This window comes from Magallana gigas, chromosome 1 (genome assembly GCF_963853765.1).
Source record: "Magallana gigas chromosome 1, xbMagGiga1.1, whole genome shotgun sequence".
Classification (NCBI taxonomy): Eukaryota; Metazoa; Mollusca; class Bivalvia; order Ostreida; family Ostreidae; genus Magallana; species Magallana gigas.
Window position 1 is genome coordinate 2,332,191 of NC_088853.1, and position 11,493 is coordinate 2,343,683.

The 11,493-nt window shown below is 32.3% G+C and overlaps 1 protein-coding gene and 1 long non-coding RNA gene across 4 annotated transcripts in view; one reads left to right on the forward strand and one right to left on the reverse strand.

Annotated features, from left to right (window-relative positions):
- The window catches only part of LOC117687750 (uncharacterized), a 232,769-nt gene that overhangs the window by 190,213 nt on the left and 31,063 nt on the right, over positions 1 to 11,493 (forward strand). The gene's annotated exons all lie outside the window — the stretch shown is intronic.
- LOC117687393 (uncharacterized) lies at positions 766 to 2,143 on the reverse strand. Its single transcript, XR_010711114.1, has 3 exons — positions 2,021 to 2,143; positions 1,031 to 1,178; positions 766 to 940 (listed from the first exon to the last, which is right to left on the reverse strand). It is a non-coding gene; the product is annotated as an uncharacterized lncRNA (long non-coding RNA).

The window sequence follows — 11,493 nt, forward strand, 5'->3', positions numbered from 1 at the left end:
TTTAGCCTTCATTTAAAATCATTTTAGTTTTATACATTGAAAAAAAATCCTGTTTAATTTGGCTATTGGAAGTTGACAAATTATTTTGATTGGCTGTCAGAAATTGTCCTGTAAAATGTTTTTATTTTGATTTGCTGTTCAAAATTGCCTTGTAATTTTGATTTAGAAGTTTTCCTGTTAATGCAGCAGTTTGTGTTTACAGTCCAATTCCCCAAAAATAGGCTCCAGACAATCACGTGACTAACAGTCCGGGTAGATTCCATTAACTCCTGTCTCCTCTCTCTGACCTTACATCTGTGTGACCTTGACCAGAGATGTCAGAATGACCTTATGACCTTAGGTGATTTACACCATACTCAACACATTTGATCCTAGGCAAATCGCCTCTCTCTGACCTTACATCATTGTATCTTTGACTTTATTTTTGACCTGCGATTATGTATGACCTTTTGACCCTAATTGATTTTAAGCAAACTTGGCACATATGACCTCATGCATCATGAATGACCTCAGACAGCCACTCTGACTTTCTTTGTCTTAAAAAAATTAAGAAAAAAGTTGGACTTTAGTATAAGAAAGTTCCGGGCTGCATTTTACAAAGAACTCTTTGACTTGGTCTAAAAGCATCTCACTCTTGTAGAATGATTGCTGTAAACCGAAGTACTTATACTACATTAACAGATCAAACACATGATTTCTTTGCTTAAAAGTACCATAACCATTTTTCAAAAATGTACATAATCTACCGTAACTCCATAATATAACCGGTCTTCATAGCTCGTTCAAATACCTTCGTTTTCCTTTTCATATTTTGCTCTTTCTGATGCGACCAAGTCTTCACATTTGTCAGCACAGGACTCCTCTGGAGTTTGAGTTGTTGTCTCGCAGTAACAATTTCTAACATCCCTACGGACAGACAATGCCGCCACCGCGACAGTCGCTGTAATACATAAGCTTTATTTTTTTCTTTTCAGATTACACAAATACAGTATTTGTCAATGTATTTCTAATCACAGTGATCCAGCCCTACCTGCAAGCGCCACGACGCCGATGGAGCCCGCTGCTACTAGAGTCCCGGATGTGAGGCTCGATTGCGCCTCGTAGAGGGGCGCTATCTGCCCATAGCAAACACCAAACAACAACACTCCAATAAAGAGTCCCCGTTTATTTGTCAGCGTCTACATGTATGTTTGAAAAAAATTACTTGAAACTCAAAGGAAAGCAAAACAATGTTTTATCAAATTATTGCGGATAAAATTGGACCAAATGACCAATGCTTTTGAAGGCAATTATGATTGAAAATTAAGCATACTGCAAGATAAAAAATGAAAATGTTAAAATAAACATATGTGTGAATGATGTTCTTAATAGTTTTTTTTTACCTTTGCAACTCTTATCTTGATATCAATTTATTGACGATTTAAGTCTTAAAAAATTACATTGGGTTAAAATTAAAAATCTTAAGTGTTGTTATTGCCGTGCTTGATAGTTATCTTTGTTTAAAGATGGCCTTTTTGAATCCGCTTGAGGTAGTTTCGCAAAAAACAAAACAAAACAAAAACATGAAAAAAGAACCCCAAAAAAACATATATGTCAAATGATAGACAACTGTCTAGAGAGTATATAATTATTTTTGTTTTAAGTGTATCTCGCCTGACAGGTGAGATATTAAGCTATAAATATAATCATTCATTAGGAAGATAGTAAGGGTGCAACATTGTCACTCTGGCGCTAATATTATTATCTAGCACAGAATTCATTGCGTAAAATATTATCTTTTACACTCCAAAATGAATATAACCAAATCTTGGCCTATGTATTTTTTTTATTTCGTTATACAACTTTTCTTTGAAGAAATGCTTTATTTTTTCAGTGAGTATTGTATATATGTAGATTGTTTTTATAACTGATATATTTATTGAAATCATAGCACATTGTCTTTTTAGGCCCTTCGATGAATGAATAATTGAAGATAGTAAACGCCAAAGTATGAATTCTATAAACTTCAACAAAAACAGACCTGAAAGGCGGCATAGCAAACCGGTTCCCTCACAACGGGATACTTAGTTCGAGTCACACCTGAGTAAATGAATAACAATCAATGTTGTAAACAGCACCAGTCATACATTTACCTGCATGTCCCTGTAGTCCACTGCAAGACGTCTGCAGCGATGACTGGGGTATGTTTACTGTACAGCTTAATATGATAGAGGGACAGTGACGTCTCTCCAATCAGATTTATAGGTTCCTAAGTCATTAACCTTTTACTAATTGATCCCGTGACCCTGTAACTTGACACCTTTATATGGGACGCGTTGTAATCCGTGCATAACCAAGTCACGTTTTATACCAAAATAAATCATAAATAGGGGTCTTAATATTGAATATAGTATTTTTATCTATAAAATAATTGTTTGAATCTGAAATTGTTACACATACGGCTTTTTAATGGCGATTTCTCAATGCGAAATTAAAATGGGGCATATTGATTAATTTTAAATAAAGATACATCCGAAAATAAACAGTGCAATTCTCTATATGAAATATGGCTCAAAATCAACTGTTTTGAAACATGATTCTGCGATTAAACACCACTTAAACATTAATTCTTAATGAAATCTTGCGAAGACCCGGGCACTTGTTCTTGCACTTCAGATTTAAGGTCAACGATGATGCCACTCATCAGACCTGATATTTATTGAGGCTCTGAGTACATACAACACTCGCTGCTTACTCCATAGCTAGCTATCGATGACGTGAACTCCTGACGGGAGAAGTAATATAGGACGCAAATAAAGAGAACTAAACAATGGGGCTTGTGATTTAAAGATTTTACAATATGAAACAAAATAAGTTGACTGAAGCATTGAATGCTCTTTAAAATAAGTAATCTACAGTGTATTTATATAGCAAAAGTCTGATGGTTACCTCACACAGATCACTCGATACTCTACATGTACCTATTCATGACCTATGTGGAAAACCATCGGTTGCAGTGGGTAAATACAGATCTATTGAAAAGTTGACATGGAGTTTGAGAATGATTTGAATTATTTCTGAATGATCATTAATAAATGAAATGTCTCGATACCCTTCTTTGATTTTATAAATACAAAATAATGCTTCGTTATCATACACTGGACACCCAGTATGTCCAACATAACACAAAAAGATGAACAAGGTTCTTAAATGTTCCTCACTGGTAGGTTAAAGTTTTGTACCACTAAAACATTGTACACAGATGTTTATTGATTAATAACACAAGACAAAACCCTGCGTTGAATAGTACCGATCAGACCCAACCTAACACCAGAGTCAACGTAACACCAGAGTAAACCCCAACTAAACCCCGGGTTTAATTTCTGGGTTCACGTTTGTTTGTTTTTTTTATTATTTTTTTATTTTGACATTTTCAATTCACAATTGCATATAAACATGTCATTGGTATAATAGCAAGTGAAATTAAAGTTTCAAAAAAAAATTCTCATTAGCTAGTGTCTTATATATAATAGCTATTATATGCATATAAATATACAATTAGTGAAAGTTATAGGGGAGAAAGTTCAGAAAGAAAGACTGATAATATTATGTACAAGAAACATTGTATTGGAGCACTTAGATAAGTAAAATTGTCAATCTATTGACATACATAAATTTATCAAAGTCGATTTTTCATTGAAAATTTCATCAGTCAGAGTAGATCACAAATCTGTTTCAAGTGTTTTTCATACTGAGTGAAATTACAATTTTTTTAAAGGTATCTATTGGTTATTATGGTAAACAATGCACTTATATCCAGTTTGGGTACCATTTTGTATTTACAGGCAAAAATAAACTGTTTCACAACAAGTGTCAGTAAGTTATGAACTTTGTAAATATTATTGTTGTTAAATTTACCGAATAGTACACCTATCTTATCAAAAGCTATTGGAAAATTAAACTTTGATAAAAACATTTCTTCAACTGCACACCATATCTCTTTAACATTAGGACAATCATAAAAATTTCGTTAAAAAGTAGTTTTTTGCAATTATTCTGTGTAATATTTGAAATTGTAACCAGTGATATTTAGATTCCTTTGCAGTTTTAAAAGGAAAATTTTACCCCAATCCGAGTCACTAAATCTATAACCTTCTTCATGCCATTTATAAACTGCTTTGATTGTTTCTTTCTTTTTACTTATTAAAATATTATGCATATCTTTACAACCTTTGTTTGCTTTCTTGAAAATTGCAATTGTATATGGTATATGTGCTTGTATTTTATTTCTTGCCTCTTTAATATTGTAAGTACCAATTCTATCTAACACAACCTTTTTAAGTCCAGCATATTCTAAAAAGTTTGTATTTACATGTAAATTATTAAGGGAATCAAGACTTATGAAATTGCCTTCTGAATCAAAAACGTTGGGTTTACCTTTTGAAAATGTGGGTCCACTCGGGGTTTACTTTGGGTTTGCTTTTGGAGTAAACAATACGCAATGAAGTGTGAAGCAGACCTGTATTTTATCTTATCATCATACTGTCTGTAATTCCTGCCCCTTGTATATTCCGAATACACATGTAGAGTCTGCTTTCAGGGTATACTTCTGATTGGGGTTTACTCTCTGTGTCCACTCTGGGTTTACTTAGGGTTTACTCTGGGTCCACTCTAGCAAACCCAGAAAGTAAACCCAGGGTTTAGTTGGGGTTACTTTATGTTAGGTTGGGTCTGATCGGTACTGTATGTCCCACAAAAGTGAGAAAGGTGAGAGTAACTAAGGACTGTTAACATTTGACCAAGTCGTTGGTCAATGTGTTAGCTAATTATAAAGTAGCTATTCAAATTGGTTAATTATATGATTTCATCCGTATATTCAATAAAGACCCCAATACAATCAGCCGGGAATGAATCAGTCTGAGATAAGGATGGATCATTGTAATACTTACTAAATAAGACTTTTATTATTTGTGTTAATGTTAATGCGTTTTCATGTATATACATTTTGTGAACCAAATCGTAATCAGCCAATTTCTGTTAATATTATCATTGGTTAAAAGAATATCTGAAAGTTTGCACATTTTTGTTTTAAGAAACCAAGATAATTTTGCAACTTCTAGATGCTGAATAACACGGGGACTGTTAACTGGTGCGGTGGCGTTTTTGATATTGCAATGGACTTCCCCCATCCGTGGTTAGAAGGATATATCTGAAAGGTTTTTTTCAGTTTGTACAAACTAAGAGTATTTACAAACGTTTCTGATTGGTTGTAACGGACAGGCCAAGCCCCTCTGTTATGGGAGTTTGTCTCATTAGAATGGTTGCGCTTGCAGGTTATATTTGTTGATGATTTGAGATCATCCATGATAAACAAAGCATCATTCACTGATCAGTAATTCTTTTATTCTATATACATTGAAAAATTGTTTTCGTCACAGTGGCTGCCCCGCTGACCGCAATGTCTAACCTCCAGATTTCAAAGGATTGCTATTGACAGAAAAAATCGCAAGGGGTACCAGAATAGTCATACAAATATATTATTGAAGCAGAAATAGAAAGACTGGAGAAAGAGAGATAACTAAAACTTCTTTCAGTAGCCAATTTTATAAAGAACGTACCATAAATTACAAACGGATTAAAAAAAGGCGTCAATTTATTGGCTCGATTTAAAGGCAGCATTATTAAGTAAATTATGAGCCCGAAATATGTAAATGTGTAAAAAAAATAAGTTAATGAATAAATGATTGTTAATTTTTGATGTATTGATTGTTAAATATTTAAATGAACGCATAAATTTTAGCACTTAATAACAATAATTATTTGGAAATCGTCTCTGAATGTCAGAATAAATACATTATTATAGTTATTGGCAAATTGAGTATATGATTAATGATTACAAAGCATTGACCTTTTACACATTAGGATATCAACATTTTTTCATCGATGCAACATAAAAACCGTGTAATTAGATACATTTAAAAAAACACTGTTACAAGATACATGTTATTCTTTTGAGACAGGTGTTAAATGTTTTGTATATTTTTGTTTGTTATTGTCGCTCTCTGTAGAATTAAACAAAATGACAACCGTGATACTGTCTTTACAGCAAATAGTGTATACTATGAGCTGCATTTAAAATAATCATAATATTGACACTTTTATATTTTTTTATGCAGACGAACAGTCCAGATATACAGTGATTGTAACAGAGGATGATGGACGGGACATCTGTGTCACAAATATTCAATTTAATATTTATTAATATTATATATTAATGATATATAATTAACTATAATTATTATTATCATTATATTAATATTTAATCTGCAGACCAATTATACCTTTGTGTTCGTTGTCGTAGTCGGGTAAACGAAAAGAATTCTTTTGACAATTGTTTGATAAATAATGGTCTAACAATAAGTATAAATCAAAGTACTGAGAGTACTGAAAGACGGGGTCTTGAAAGTTTGAATTTGTAATTGTACTTGATTTCTTAGAACATGCTTCAAAAATGATGAGTTTGAATTAGTTGTTTCAATCTATGTTAATTCAGCTGTTTGCAAGTGTCTGATACTTTGTACTTTGCCTAAATTTTACTCAATCCCGGCATTCATAATTGTAGAAAATTGACACAACGGTATTTTATGTAAAATAAGACCCCAAGGAATTTTTTTTTAAAATCACTACTAACCGGGAAAATCAAAACAACTATATCAAGGTAGATAATTTAAATCGTTAGATAAATTCAATTTTGTGATCCAAGAGAATATGCACGAGTCGGACGGTGTCCGTTGTACAAGGTTTATGAAAACCCCGAAAACTCTCAAACTGCTGAATTAACAAACAAAGTGAACATTTATATACCGATAACAAACACAGGCACCTGATGTTAGAAATATTTTTTTTTATAATAAGATTTTAAGTACTGTAAGAATAAAAAGGTTTGTCACGGTCGCCATTTTGATTTTCTGACACGATTTTCTTGCAGCGATTCATGCATCAAGAGGTAAATAAACCCGTTTGCCACTTACTACTTTTTGTGTAAACACGAATTACGATACAACCGCTCCGTTCATTAAAAATCATACTCCGAAAATCAGAGAATATAAATAACAAAAATTGGCAACTCCGTCATTACCGTGTAAATGTTACGGGACCAACAGGAATTTTGTATGTCATTAAATTTAAATCTGGTATTGAACATGAACCTGTCAATATGTTTAAGCATGCTTTATTTATGAAACATTTACAAAAACTCTTTATTTAGCTTTTAAATTACTTTTTTTTCAACTTATTCACTTTTCACAAAGTAATGGTAATGGTAATGCATTACTTTACTCATGTAATGGAAATGTAATGCATTACATCAAGAAAATGAAGTAATGGTAATGGTAATTCAGTGCCCTAATTCATGAAGAAATGGTAATGTTATGCATTACTTTACAATGTAATTCACTCCAAATCTGATTCCAACTAAGCCGGACAACATGAACATTAACATTTAACTTGGTTCTTAAATCGATAAGATTGTACATGTATATATTATTTGAGGTATTGGTCACCCAAAATTTATAATTTACATGTATATAGATTTTGCTTACAATGCATTGTTCCAAATTTAAATTCAGTTTAATTAATTAAAGAGCCAACGAACGAGAAAGCAAATTCAGACTTGTTTTATTTTCTATGTACAGAATTCCTTCAGAGATGAACAGCAGTCATACCGCAAGTAGACTTGTAGCCAATGAAACACCTCTTTAATATGCAAGACATCTGTGTATAATTCGTCCTGATTTCAACTTCGGCTTGCGCATGAAGTTCGGTAGTATTTAGGTGAAAGATTGTCAAAATAAAACTCACGACTTTGTAAAAATGGCACATTGCGTTTGGGAACTTTACTTTCGATTCAACCGTCAACCTCTTCTATTGATTAATGAGCTTGTACACCAACTGAATCGTCAACGGCGTTGTGCATTCAGTTACGTAACTCTTTTCTCATTTGAACCCGAGCAAGAATAATTTGATCAATAAAACTATTTGTTTTTTTTCTAGATAGGATTTGGTTTATATACAGAGGACTTAGAAGATTTAATGCGTGTTTTTATAATACACACGTTTACCGAAATGCATGAACACTTTCTGCACTATTTTCTTAGGCGTAGACTCAATTCATGTGTTCTACGCGTGCTTCCGGTTTGAGACTTCGGCTGACAGTAAACAAATAAACGGGGTCACGTGACCCCGTCTAAAAACGACAGTCAGCATTCCATTGTATTTGCTCTATTGACCATTGAACGAAATGATGACTTCAATTGAGAATGTTGACAATCTAGTTCTATCACTTTATTTGTCAGTAGCTTGCCTCGTTTAAAAAGATATATTTAGATATTTAGAAAACACGTACCCTTAAAAAAATTAGAGGTCAGATCAGGTGTCATGGAGAAGTAAGTATTCTCTACCGATCGACCACAGCCGCCGTGTGCTGTTTGTCGTAATCGGGAACACGGAACAATTCTGTAGTGAACTCAGTGGTTTATAATGTACCTGTGACATGACCGGCGTAGAACGGTGATTCGGCAAATTAAGTAAACCAACGTAAAACAAAAATGGAGGAACATATTAATTAAACAACCTTTGGTTTAAGCGTTGCTACAAATGTAATTATTCAGTAAAAATAATAAAAATTCCAAAATTTCTCCTAAACGCTTCCTCTAGCCTATCAGATTTCACAACATGGTTAAAAATACGATGTCAACGGGGATTTTGTATTGCAACAGATATGAATAACGTTCGTAAAATGTGCGAGGTAATCCGTGTTACTTCCAAATGCAGAATGGCCGTCAACATTCCCCATTATAAATCTCCGTAAGAAATCATTGTTGGTTCTAGTGAAAAAAATGATAATGAGTGAATGAAGTTATCCTAGATATTTTTCTTTACATACATTCCAAGCGCACTTTTTTTTTTACAGATATTTGTATTTTTCATATTAAAAATCGCCCAAATGTGCTACGTAAATATCTTGTAACAGACTACCGGTATATATGTGTGTGAGTATTGTGTTAGTGCTTTGTTTTAATGTTATCATTTGATATCAACAAGTGGACTAAACATCCACACGTACGTGTTTTTAAGTTGAAATGCAATGTCATTGTGGTAAGTCAAAAAGTTTTTCACGTATTTGCAATGTCATTGTGGTAAGTCAAAAAGTTCATCACGTATTTGCAATGTCATTGTGGTAAGTCAAAAAGTTTATCACATATTTGCAAACTTTGTTGACACAATACACAATGCCGTCTTTATTTCGACCTGAATCTAATTCCAAGGGAAACTTATTAAATTTTTAGCACGAAACTATTCACCAATCATTGACTAAAATCCAATTAGTCGACTACTTGAAATAAACTACAGTTTTTTGGTGGTAAAATCAGTGTATATAATGTTTTAACTTACTAGTATTCGTTATGTTGATTTAAATTTTAGCTAAACATAAAAGTCTTAAATAACTAACAACCATGAGATAAAACATCAGCCTTATATTGGTGAAAATCCTCTTGTTCAACGGAACACAATGAAATTGTTTCGTGTACTAGAAAACAGTGCTTCATTTTCTCAGCACAGTTGCCTCTAATAAACTGTTTTTGAAGCGATAATTCTATAAGTGTTTAAGATCTTATCTAGTTTGAATATATTTTTTACTAATTTAAACAAGTGCATACATAAAGGTTTAAAATGACAGATCTAAGATTGTTTTGATATTTGGATTATATCTTAACCATCAAATAGGTTCTTGACAAGAGAAATGACCCAAGCATAAAAAGAACGATCGCAAACTATTTCTTTTATTATTATTTGAATTGAAAAAAAAGATATATTTTTTTTCGCATTACAAAAATATTGATTATTGTCTCTGATGATAAACTGTTTTGGAAGAAAAGAAAATACAATGCTTTTTAATTATTTTTTCACATTGTTTTGAATATTTGTTAGAATTATGTTTCCATAATCGGTCATTTTCAACCACACTCTCAGCCTTTGCAAGACTTTTGCTGCGTAAAGAAAATTTATGTTAAACAAGGTTTTTACCCTCTCCTTTAGAAACATATGAAATGGGAATAATATTTTAATAATTTGCAAAGAATTTCAAAATGTCGTAAAAAAATTATTTCATTATCTACACACTAAGCCGTTATTTATGAAAAAAGATCCATCAAAAACAATGACGTAAAGGTCAAGATCTAGTAAATGAAAGGTGCCTACAGGTTTATGAAATTCAAGATATAAATTCTTTTAATGATGCTTCATAACAATATCTTTGTTTCATCGGGTGTACCGGGGCTTAAAATTTTTGGTAAATACGATGAAAAATCATGTTTTAAATAACTATTTTCTATGAAATAGGAAGGATAAAGGTAACAAATCTTGGAGTTTTGTCCATTTTTGACTAATTAAATATATCTAGATTGCCTACAGTCTGCCAAAAACGGCATTAAAAAAGCTCTTGACCTCCTCTTTAAAATGATCACAAATTGAATATAGGTACCGGGATTACTTTTCTCGTGATTAAATAAAGAATGTCTTAATATTGTTTTATTTTCTACATAATTTCAGTAAAGCTGTAAAATACGGTAAAAGATTCATCAAATCAATTATGACGTCATAATGTTTCTAGCACCAAAAAGACACTCTGGAATCATTTACTAGATCTTGACCTAAATGTTAAAACACAATCATTTACTATTTCAGAAAAGACGTTTCCTTAACCCTAAGTTCTCCTCTGTTTAGTTGTAGTTGTATCCTACTTTATATTTCATTGTATACTACACACCAAATTAAAACCATTGACATCGATGTCACGGACGTTATATGTGTTTTGTGTTTGATATTTGTTGGCGACATTCAAAGCTTGATCTTATATTCACGATAAGTCTAATGGTCCATTTTTCTGATTGAAAAAATCTGCGTATGGGATAATTGTTGTCATATTACATATCAGCATCAATCTATCAATGCCCCCCCCCCCGTAGTACATGTATTGTTAAAATACCTTTAAATCCCATTCATCATATACTCTTTTAAAGGGATTAAATCTTATACAAAACAATAACCGGTCGCGCTGAATAAAATGGCTTGCAAGATATGTATGAGGCATTTAGAAGAAAATTATGTTCTCGGCTACACTTAGTAACAACGCGTAATGTGTCATACTTTTAAGACAGATATATATTTCAGTACTTGATATCAAGCGATGAAAATGATTTTAGGATTGCTATTAAAAAGGTCAGCCGTGTACAATTTCTCATGTTAATATAAATCGGCCTATGATATTTCAGGTAGTTGTCTAAGTATTCACACAGTGTTTTGACTTTCTAAATTGTAACTGTCTACAACAGTACGTTTTGTGGTGTAGTGTTTCACTTTATGTAAGAGTTGAACTCAATGAAATGAAAGAAATCTAATGATAAAAACAGTTAATGATTAAAACTTTACAATAATAAGTGAGAACTGTAGGTA